The sequence below is a fragment of the Bufo bufo genome, chromosome 3 (genome assembly GCF_905171765.1).
Source record: "Bufo bufo chromosome 3, aBufBuf1.1, whole genome shotgun sequence".
Classification (NCBI taxonomy): Eukaryota; Metazoa; Chordata; class Amphibia; order Anura; family Bufonidae; genus Bufo; species Bufo bufo.
Window position 1 is genome coordinate 250243958 of NC_053391.1, and position 12542 is coordinate 250256499.

General features: G+C 39.8%; 1 non-coding gene across 1 annotated transcript; it reads left to right on the forward strand.

Annotated features, from left to right (window-relative positions):
* Positions 1-12044: 12044 nt before the first annotated feature.
* Positions 12045-12130, forward strand: LOC120996854. Its single transcript, XR_005777952.1, has one exon. It is a non-coding gene; the product is annotated as a small nucleolar RNA SNORD71 (small nucleolar RNA).
* Positions 12131-12542: the final 412 nt, after the last annotated feature.

Consider the following 12542-nt stretch of genomic DNA (forward strand, 5'->3'; position numbering starts at 1 on the left):
CAAAAAAAGGATGAAAAACAGGTAACTAATTCAAGTCAGCTTAAATCAAACCCTCCATGAAAGGAGAATATTCCAAACAGAAAGGAAAGGTGTCATTTCACAGAGGACAAGTTACTTGTTATCATTGTGGGAAAATAGGACATTTAAAATGGCAATGTAGGAAATTCTTTAGTGAGACACAAAATTCAGGGAAAGAAAATGGTTTTGTGCCAACAGCTCCTTCTCCAGAGCAGTATCAGTCACAGTCACCGTATGCACCTCTAATGCGACAAATTAGAGAATTAACATTGAATAACACAACGTACAAGGGGAAAACTTATGGTGATAAGATTGAGGGGACAACTGGTTTGTTACCTTCCCCATGACTAGGACGAACTATGACCTCTCGTCCTTTGGAACTAGTAGCTCCAGTTTCATTAGATGAGTGTGGGAGACCTTTTGTAAGGGGATCTTTACAGGGCAAAGAGGTTACATTTCTCATTGACACAGGAGCTCAATTAAGTGTGACTAACCAGGATTTACCTCTAACTCCAAATGCACCTGTTTGTACAATTGTTGATTTTTGTGGAAAGAATGGTACTAAAGCAATTTTAGTTCAGAATGTTGGTTTGGAAATACCTGGCTATCTGAAAACTGAAATAGACATTTGGCATAGTAATAACTCTGAAAACATCATAGGCACTGACATCAGGAAAAAATGGGGTTGGGTCATTGACTTAGGGAATAAGGTGATCTGGAAAGATGTTGATGGATCTAAACCTGTAGTCAGTGATCCCACTGAATACAGTCATGTTGGGACTGTTAGCTTAACAGAAGTTGTTTTTTCAGAACATTTGTGGCCAGATACTGGTGATAATGAAGTTTTAAAAGGAATTGTACAATGTACTCCTTCTTTGTGGGCACAATTCAGAAATGAGGTGGGCACAATGAAGGAAGTGCTTGTAAATGTAGAGGGGAGAGATCCTCCTCCCCAAAAGCAGTACAAATTGCCACCTGAATCAATTGGTCCCATGTCTAAAATCATACAGGAACTACTTGATCAGGGTGTCATTAGAAAAGCAAATTCAGTAACGAACAATCCTTTGTGGTGTACCGTGAAGCCTGATGGTTCATACCGAATGTTATTGGACCTAAGACTGCTGAATGTGGCACCCATTGTTGCAGATACTCATGACATAATGGCACGACTGAATGCTAATGCAAAGTTTTTCTCTGTTTTAGACATCAGTAATGTTTTTTTCAGCATTCCTCTTGCAAAGAGTTGTCAATACAAGTTTGCATTTTCTTTCATGGATGAGCAATATGTATTTTGCAGATTGCCTCAATGAGCTCATTTATCACCTAGCATATTTCATCAGGCAGTTGCAAAAGTATTGTCCAAATTTTCAAGACCCGATTGTCTGTTGCAATATGTAGATGATATTCTTTTAGCCACTGAGGATAAAGAGTTGCATTTGTCTCTCTTAGCAGAATTGTTTTCATTGTTGCATGAAGCAGGTTTGAAATTGAATACCCAAAAAGTCAAGTTGTTGCAAAATAAAGTGAGATATCTTGGAGTGTTAATCAGTCCAGGAAAGAGATAGCCTCTTCAAGAAAGGATTGAAGCTATTGCTTCTCTTCCCATTCCAACATCACACAAGGCTCTAAGACATTTCTTGGGTCTGGTAAACTTTTCCAGAGAATTCATAGAAGGGTTTGCAGAAAAAGCTAAGCATCTTTATGATCTCTTGAAAAATAATGATGATGACTCTTTTGGACAATGGGAAGAGTAACAACAGAAGGCATTTGAACTTTTAAAGCGAAATATGCAAAACTCTCCAGCATTGTCAACAGCTATGCCTCTGGCACCTTTTGCTTTGCAGGTTCATACCTCAGACACGGCTGTGTCAGCTGTACTCTTGCAGTTGCAAAGGGGAGAATGGCAGATTTTGGGCTATTTCTCTAAGCTTCTCACACCTGTGGAAAAAGGGTTTGAAACTTGTGCAAAACATTTGGTGGGTGTTCATTTTGCTGTCAAGGCAATAGAACACATAGTTGGATTTAACAAAATCATTCTGCAGATTCCTCACTCCACATTAAAACTTCTCCTTGAGAAAAACATCCCGAGTGTGTCACATTGCACATTGGTTGTTGTCTTTATCATCAAAGCAAATTGAGATTGATCACAAAGCCAAGTATGTACTTCCTCAACTAATGCAGTATGAAGGGAAAGGGCATGAATGCTTAGAGACATTTTGTGAACCAAATTCATCTCTTTTTAGAAGAGATGCAGAGAACGTTGATGAACCAGTGTTCGTAGATGGCTCCAGATTCTGGTCAGAGGGAAAATACTATTCAGGTTATGCTATCTGGTATCCTGAGAGGGGATATGCAGTTCAGCATAGGCTACCAGGACACTATTCAGCTCAGAGAGCAGAGTTAGAAGCTGTCAAGACAGTACTGACAATTGATGAGAAAGAAAACAAGAGTCCCTTGGTTATTTATAGTGACAGCTCATATGTCGTGAGATCAATGTTATTAGACAAAGGGAATACATGGGTTGATGCAGTACCCTTTGTACTGATGAGTATAAGAGGAACTGTTTCCTCTACAACACAATATACTCCATTTGAATTAATGACGGGAAGAACAATGCCATTAATTTTCCCAAACGAACCATTCTTGTCTACTCCTCAAAAAGATGCAGTAGCAAGGTCCAGGTGGTTACAGTTATTACAAGAGAATTTAAGTACAATTCTTCCATATGCTGCATCCAAAATGCAACGCATGATCCCACCTCACTCTTCTAAATTTTTGAAAGGTACTTTTGTAATGATTAAGACCTTCAGGAAGAGTGGACCTTGGGAAAGTAATTGGGAAGGTCCCTTTGAAATCATTTTGGGACAAACAACTATGGGACAAGTACTAATTTTGGTTCAAAGAGCACCGAATGCTTTAAAGAATACTCGCAGACAACAAGTTGATCAATGTAAATTGTATGTACCAAAATAATGATACTGCTTTTCTTCATTAGGGAATGAAATTCTTCATGGAATATGCATTCTACAACGGAAAAAGATGTCTTCAGAAAAACAGTTTTATGATGAGAATGTCATTGTTGATTATGATGTTCACAACTACGTTCGCAGCATGATAAAAAGAGTGACCATGATACAGAGACTTCAATCCTTGCATGAAGGAGAAGAGAATTTCATCTTGAGGATTTTCTGGAAGAACAAATTCAAGATAATTCCAGAGACATTTCCGGAAGTCTTTGCATGGGTTATGGCGTTAACTGTTGTATTGAATTACAATTCAGACATGATACACACATTGAATTACATGCAACAGCAGGACCCAAAACATTCACACAAGGAACATTCACAGATAACAATAGAACAGGTACATGGCAGTGTACATCGATAGATGTATTATACTGGAGTATCGTGATAAAAGGAAATAAGTCAGCTACATGGTCTGGAGACCTCACAAATGATAAGATATCATTAGGAAGAGTGGGAAAATCTCGAGAGGAAATTTGGTTTCAAACCCAGAATTATGTAAAAATAATGGATTCATAAATTTTTCCCATAACAGGAAAAGTTGATGAAGATTAGGTGGAAAATTGGAGATTCCAAATAACTAGGGAACCTGTTGACGTTAATATAACCATAAATTTCAGAGGTACAAATGTTATTAATCCTGAAGTTCAAATCGCTCTAACATTGGTGAATATTCAGGAAGGAACAGATCCATTATATTTAAAGTGCAACACAAGATTGGAGATTCCATCTGAATCTGTGGTAACTTGGAAAAAAGGAGAGGTATTTTTAGGTAGTTTCTCTAATGGTCCAACTAACATGATTCATAAAGGTCAATCTGGGAATGTGAAATGGTTTGATAAAAAGTTCATATTTTATCAAGACCATTCATCTTCCAAAGATTCAGGAATTTATCAGTGTTGCATATTAACTATAAATAATCATAAACAATGTGAAACTGTAAATGTCACTGTGTGGTCACCTACAGAAAATATTTGTACCAATGTTAAATTTGAACCATCTAGTCCTTTCCAGATTAATCACTTCTAGTCGAAGTCTCTTTTGAGAAATGGTTAATATGTCACCATAATGTGGACATTTAATATATCAGACTGGAAAATATCATCAAAGTATCCTCAATGTGGAAAGCATCTTGCTCACATGGACGAAGGTTTAGAACAATGGTTTAAGAAGAGTATTTCCAAGCAAACTAGAACTAAAAGAGTTATAGTAGAGGGTATTTTAGGAGGAATAGGTACCTTTGGAAGCTTGGTCAATACAATGAATATAAATTCATTACAATCAGATTTAAAAACCATAGGTTATCTGGGAAAGAAAGGAATTCAAGTACAGAAAAGTCTAAATCAGCTTTTGGAAAAAATGATTGTTAATTCTGTAGTTGTTTTAGGATCTTCTGTTTCGCATCTTCAAGATGTTACTTTAAGTTTGATCCGAAGTGAACAAGAGTCAGAAGTAGCCAGGGCATGTATAGAAATCCAAATAGAATATTCTACGAATTTGAAAATGATGGCTCAGGCTTTACAAAGTGGAATTACTCCACTTGGTATACTGGAAAATTTACCTATGAAATATAATTATAGTATGAGACATATAGATTTATGGGTAAATAAGTGGTTAGGATGTAATGAGAACACATGTACAGTGACCTCATTGATTCCAGTAGCTGGAAGAGAACAAATGGTCGTTCCAATAATTGTTTTAGGAAATCCTGTGAGTGAAACACAGTTGATTTATTATCAATTGCAATATACTGAATTTGCATATGATGGTTCTCATATAGAACAATTGGATCTTTCTTCATGTCTACACTTTGTTTCTAAAATAATCTGTTTACCGGAGCAAGATAAGGCGAGTTATCATTCTTGTTTCAATAATCAAACTTCTTGCCATGCACGGATTGAGAATGTATACTCAATTCATGATTTGGTAACTCAAGTTGGTCTAAACAAAGTTTGTGTACAAGTGATGTCTGAGAAAAAAAAGGTCGTAGCATTCTTTTTGTCACGGAAGGTGTTACAGAAAACTAGAAGACACAAATGAAGATCATCCCAAAACTAAGGAACCAAAGGGTAAGCCCTGTAACAGCCCTAGCTCTCTCCCTTACTGCTCAGCCTATGCAAAAATCTATATGGTAGATAATTGCATACCCTCGTTCCTCGACTGTATGACACCTGAACTCCCTATAATAGTGAGGGGACACAACCACCAGCTCCCTACACTTAATACGGAGGGAGTCAGGGTCACCTAAGATCAAGCAAACAGAAAAACAGGAATAAAGAAACAGACTTATCTTGTGGATGCAGCAGTAACAGCTTCTAGCATCAGCACACTCCAGGAAGTTGTATAAACCGCAAAGTGATGCAGCATGGGAGGGGATTTAAAGGGATGCAATCAGTGCAACTAGATGACAGCTGAGAGAGGGAAACGAGATGACAAAACGAAAGCAAAACAAAAGAACCTCAAGCAGGAGGTTCTGAAGAACGTCTGTCAGAGCTTCACAGATGTCTGGCGGTGACAGTACCCCTCCTTCTACGAGTGGACTCCGGACACTCAGAGCCCACCTTCTCAGGATGGGACCTATGGAAAGCCCTGATGAGACGAGTGGCCTTAATGTCCGTCACTGGGACCTATCACACCCGTGGAGGAAAAAGTTTGAAACACGTACCAGGCGCCAAATCCCTCGGTTATTAGTCGTGAAAAAGATATAGGTTGATTCTTATTTGTGTATAAAATATAAAAAAATAAAAAAGACCTTCACTAGGTCTATTGAAGAGCTCGGGTTTTCGGAAACAAATACCTCAGTTCGATAGTGATGATATTAAGAATCATAAATTAATGATAATAAAAACAAATGCACTCACTTCACAGGGGGGGCAGTCACCAGGATAAACTCATGACACCTGAGACTATTTTCCCCCCCGGCCAGGATCGCATGAAGAGATGTAAATAATTGAACGCCGCCTACACACGTGGCTTCTGGTCAATCATTTTAATAAGTATAAGGCTCAACGCGTTTCGAGGGTCTGAGGCCCTCTTCTTCAGGAGAAATACATAAATGAATAAATAAATGAATAAATAAATGAATTTGGTTACAACAGAATACATAAAAAGTTATTGTATAGATACATACATACATATACATTCATACACACATATACGCACACACACGCACACACATGTGAAAATTGTGTACATGTGTGTGTAGGTGCACCCATACAAAACCACATGGCAGCACTCATGTGGATGGTATTTTGCCTCACGTTTATCGTTAGGTATATAGAGATAATCATAAAGATATGCATATGGATAATAAATCACATGTATCAAGTTCATTCATGGTATGTAGATACATACACCTAATAAGATAGAAAAAACCCAATAGAGCCTTAATAAACAATAATCAATAAAGAATGTGTAAAGATACATATATATATATATATATATATATATATATATACACATACGTACACATATACATACACATACACATACACATACACACACACATGTACATTAGATAATAGATAATAATATATATAAATATTCATATGTAAAATGGTGAACACACATATGCTGTCCAACCAGGATACAGATAAAGATAAAAGGTATACATGCATATAAAATCTGCATAAGAATAATTCTATGCAGATTTTATATGCATGCATACCTTTTATCTTTATCTGTATCCTGGTTGGACAGCATATGTGTGTTCACCATTTTACATATGAATATTTATATATATTATTATCTATTATCTAATGTACATGTGTGTGTGTATGTGTATGTATATGTGTACGTATGTATATATATATATATATATATATATATGTATCTTTACACATTCTTTATTGATTATTGTTTATTAAGGCTCTATTGGGTTTTTTCTATCTTATTAGGTGTATGTATCTACATACCATGAATGAACTTGATACATGTGATTTATTATCCATATGCATATCTTTATGATTATCTCTATATACCTAACGATAAACGTGAGGCAAAATACCATCCACATGAGTGCTGCCATCTGGTTTTGTATGGGTGCACCTACACACACATGTACACAATTTTCACATGTGTGTGCGTGTGTGTGCGTATAGGTGTGTATGAATGTATATGTATGTATGTATCTATACAATAACTTTTTATGTATTCTGTTGTAACCAAATTCATTTATTTATTTATTCATTTATTTATTCATTTATGTATTTCTCTTGAAGAAGAGGGCCTCAGACCCTCGAAACGCGTTGAGCCTTATATTTATTAAAATGATTGACCAGAAGCCACGTGTGTAGGCGGCGTTCAATTATTTACATCTCTTCATGCGATCCTGGCCGGGGGGGAAAATAGTCTCAGGTGTCATGAGTTTATCCTGGTGACTGCCCCCCCTGTGAAGTGAGTGCATTTGTTTTTATTATCATTAATTTATGATTCTTAATATCATCACTATCGAACTGAGGTATTTGTTTCCGAAAACCCGAGCTCTTCAATAGACCTAGTGAAGGTCTTTTTTATTTTTTTATATTTTATACACAAATAAGAATCAACCTATATCTTTTTCACGACTAATAACCGAGGGATTTGGCGCCTGGTACGTGTTTCAAACTTTTTCCTCCACGGGTGTGATAGGTTCCTTTTTCTCTCTCCTCTCCACACCGCCTATATCTCTTCTTAAGTGGACAAGGGCAATCCTTTACCCACTGAAACACTTGAGCAGCCTATCCTGTTCCTTAATTGCAGAAGGGCATAACTCCATATATATATATATATATATATATATATTGATATATATATTGGTCTATATAGAATTCACCTCCGCCCCCTGGCGCCTCTGATAGCCTCTACTCTAGGTACCTATTTTGTGACTCCTGGTCTGTTTCCAAAACCAGGAAGTTCAAATTGTACCGTAATCCTCTTTTTGTATCTCTACATTTTGCGTCACTGGGACCCCCATCCTCTCCTCAGGACCATAACCCTCCCAATGAACGAGGTACTGGAGAGAACCGCGGACAACATGAGAATCCACAATCCTAGAGACCTGAAATTCAAGGTTACCATCAACCACAATCGGAGGAGGAGGCAAAGAGGAGGGTACAATGGGTTGGACATAAGGTTTTAATAGGGACTTATGAAAAACATTATGGATCTTCCAAGTCTGAGGAAGATCAAGACAGTAGGCAACAGGATTGATGACGGACAAGATTTTGTAAGGCCCAATAAACTTAGGACCCAACTTCCAGGAGGGAACCTTCAATTTGATATTCTTAATAGACAACCACACCAGATCACCAAAATTCAGGTTCGGACCAGGCACACGTCTCTTATCCGCCACACGCTTATATCTCACACTCATGCTCTTTAGATTATCCTGAATCTTTTGCCAAATAGATGACAAAGACGAGGAGAATCTCTCATCATCAGGTAAACCAGAAGACCCCTCTCCAGAGAATGTCCCAAACTGCGGATGAAACCCATATGCACCAAAAAATGGTGACTTATCAGAGGACTCCTGACGACGGTTATTTAAAGCAAACTCAGCAAGGGAGAGAAAAGAACACCAATCCTCCTGATTCTCCACCACAAAACAGCGCAGATATGTCTCCAGATTCTGATTGACGCGCTCCGTTTGGCCATTCGACTGTGGGTGGAAAGCAGAAGAGAATGACAACCGAACCCCCAAGCGATAACAGAAAGCCTTCCAGAATCTGGAAACAAACTGCGTGCCCCTATCAGAGACTATGTCTGAAGGAATACCATGCAATTTGACAATGTGATCAATAAATGCCCAGCATCTTAGCATTAAGCAACCCAGGAAAAGGAATGAAATGCGCCATTTTGCTAAAACGGTCCACCACCACCAGAATCACAGTCTTCCCTGAGGAACGAGGCAGGTCCGTAATGAAGTCCATGGACAGATGTGTCCAAGGACGGGAAGGAATGGGTAACGGGAGGAGAGGACCTGATGGCCGTGAATGAGGGACTTTGGCATGAGCGCAGGTCTCGCAGGCTGCCACAAAACCCTCAACCAACTTACCAAGCGCCGGCCACCAGAATCTCCGAGCGATGAGATCCACTGTGGCTCTATTCCCCGGGTGCCCAGCAAGGACAGTATCGTGGTGCTCCTTAAAAACCTTGTGTCATAAAGCGAGAAGCACAAACAACCTCCCAGGAGGACAAAGATCAGGAGCCTCTGCCTGGGGTGCCTGAACCTCTGCCTCCAATTCAGGATAAAGAGCAGAGACCACCACACCTTCAGCCAAAATGGGACCTGGGTCTTCAAAATTCCCACCTCCCGGAAAACAACGTGACAGGGCATCCGCCTTCACATTCTTAACCCCAGGGCGAAACGTGACAACAAAATTAAACCTACTCCAAGTAGGCCAGATTCTTATGGTCGGTAAACACGGTAATAGGGTGTCTGGCTCCCTCTAGCCAATGGCGCCATTCCTCAAAAGCTAACTTGATGGCCAACAACTCCCTATCTCCCACATCGTAATTTCTCTCTGCGGAGGAGAGTTTCTTCGAGAAAAAGGCACATGGTCGCCATTTGGCAGGAGAGGGACCCTGAGACAAGACCGCACCCACACCCACCTCAGAAGCGTCCACCTCAACTATGAAGGGCAGAGAGATATCAGGCCTTACGCGCCTCTACCGACCACGAGGAACAATCTACCCCCTTTCTAGTCATATCAGTGAGTGATTTAACAACAGAGGAATAATTCAAAATAAACTTCCTGTAATAATTGGCAAAACCCAAAAAACGCATCAGCGCTTTCTGATTCTCAGGAAGCTCCCACTCAAGCACAGCGCGGACCTTCTCGGGGTCCATGTGAAAACCAGAAGCGGAGAGAAGAAACCCCAGAATTTGAATTTCTGGAACCACAAACACACATTTTTCCAGTTTAGCGTACAATTTATTCTCCCGCAGGATGAGCAAGACCTGACGTAGGTGGTCCTTATGAGTTTTGAAATCAGGAGAAAAAATCAAAATGTCATCTAGATACACTAGTACAAATTTCCCCATTAAATGATAAAAAATGCTGTTCACAAAATGCTGAAAGACGGCTGGAGCATTCATCAAACCAAAAGGCATAACCGTCTTCCATTCGTCTCCTTCTCTGACCCTGTCCAGGTTGTATGCCCCTCTTAGATCCAACTTGGAAAAAACTTTAGCCCCAACAATCTGGTTAAACAGGTCCGGGATCAGAGGAAGCGGATAAGGGTCACGAATTGTGATACTGTTCAGCTCCCTGAAATCCAGACATGGTCTTAAAGAACCATCTTTTTTCTTAACAAAGAAAAAACCAGCGGCAACAACCCTCGTTCCTCGACTGTATGACACCTGAACACCCAATAATAGTGAGGGGACACGACCACCGGCTCCCTACACTTAATACGGAGGGAGTCAGGGTCACCTAAGATCAAGCAAACAGGAAAACAGGAATAAAGAAACAGACTTATCTTGTGGATGCAGCAGTAACAGCTTCTAGCATCAGCACACTCCAGGAAGTTGTATAAACCGCAAAGTGATGCAGCATGGGAGAGGATTTAAAGGGATGCAATCAGTGCAACTAGATGAGAGCTGAGAGAGGGAAACGAGATGACAAAACGAAAGCAAAACAAAATAACCTCAAGCAGGAGGTTCTGAAGAAAGTCTGTCAGAGCTTCACAGATGTCTGGCGGTGACACTTTTCTTCTTGTATACATTACGAGAATTTGACAAGAGGTCTATATTGTTTGGAAGGAGATTTGAGAGCTATTTCTATGAATTTAGGAAGACTTAATATTTCTTCCATAAATACAAATCCATTGAAAATCCTTCCAATACAATTCAATCTCACTCAAATTGATAAATTTCCGTGGGATAAGTGGACAGAAGAAATTAAAAAGGATAAAGGTCTTTTAAAAATATTAAACAAACAAGTAAAAGAAGCTGAAATTGCATTTAATCACCATCAAGGACAATTATCAGAAATAGAACATGAATGGAATACTATATCTGGAACATCTTGGTGGGGAAAATTGAAGAAATCTGTAAATATGTGGACAAAATCTTCTGCACAAACAGCAGTTGGGAATACTTTGTCCCATCCTATTATTATTATATTTATTTTGATATTTTTGTGTGTTATTTATCACATTTTTATTATGTATAGGATTAGGAAAACATATAACAATATAAAGGAAGAGATAAATAAGGGAGATAACATTTTAAAAGAAATGTTAAAAAGAACTCAGTATTCCAATTCTATATTGAATACTGAATCAAAAATTGATCAATCAACCAAGTGCTATAACATGGTCAATGAATGAATGTGATATGAATGTGATACGAATGGTGAATAATTGCGTTAAATTAGAAGGTTATGATTGAAAAATTTTGATTTAAAATCATAATCAGGGGGAAATGTAAAATAACATATTAACACTTTTTAGTAGGATAGGGTATTTTAACCCCTTCCCGACTGCAATCTGTATATATACGTGATAGCTGCACATGCCCCGTGCAGCTATCACGACTATAAACGTCAAGACAGTTCTTTAATACAAGCGCTGCAAAACGTTTGGATTAAAGCTTCTGCCCCTGCCCTGCTGCTGTCACGGACAGCATACAGTTCAGTAATGCCGGCAAGGGACCAATCAGAGTGGTCCCTTACCGGCAATCGACCAGATTGGTTAGTCTGTGCAGACTAACCAATCGGATCGCGGCAGTGAAAAAATGCTGGTTTCAGGCTCTGATCTGCGCTCTGCAGATCAGAGCCTGAAAGCAGGTAGTGTTCCTCATGCCCCCCGATCTGTGCCCCTCCAAGCCCTTGGTGCCCCTCTATGCCCCCCCGATCTGTGCCCCTCTCCTGCCTCCTGCGCTCATCTCCTGCCTCCTGCCCTGATGCGGTCCGCCCCCTCCCCGCCCCATACATTAGTCCTGCCCCAGCCTCCCTCAATGCTGGCTGCCGAATCACCCCCGACCCCCCCTTTCAAGCGCTGCCCCCGGTGCCCCTGCTGTGTGTGATGGCGGCGGCTTCATTCCTGAGCCGCCGCCATCAGCAGAGAGTGTCAGCTCTATGCTGACACTCTGCTGTAACCACATAGATGCCGCGGCAGCGGCATCCATGGGGTTAATAGAGGGAGGGGGCTCTCTCTCTCTACCATCGGGGCTGCTGCGCTGCGATTGCAGCGCCCGATGGTTGCCATGGCAACCGGACGCTTTCCAAAAGCGTCCGCTGTTGCCACCTACAGGGCATCTGATTGTATTATACTTTGCAATGCAAGAGCATTGCAAAGTATAGTACAGCCATCAGCCCCACTGGATCTTCAAGATCCAAGAGGGACTTGATAAAAAAAAAGTGAAAGTAAAAATAAATAAATAAAAATGTAAAATTAAAAGAATAAATTGCCTTTTCCTATAAAAAATTTAAATACACATATTAGGTATCACCGCGACCATAACGACCGTCTCTATAAATATATCACATGATAGACCCTGTCCGATAAATACCATAA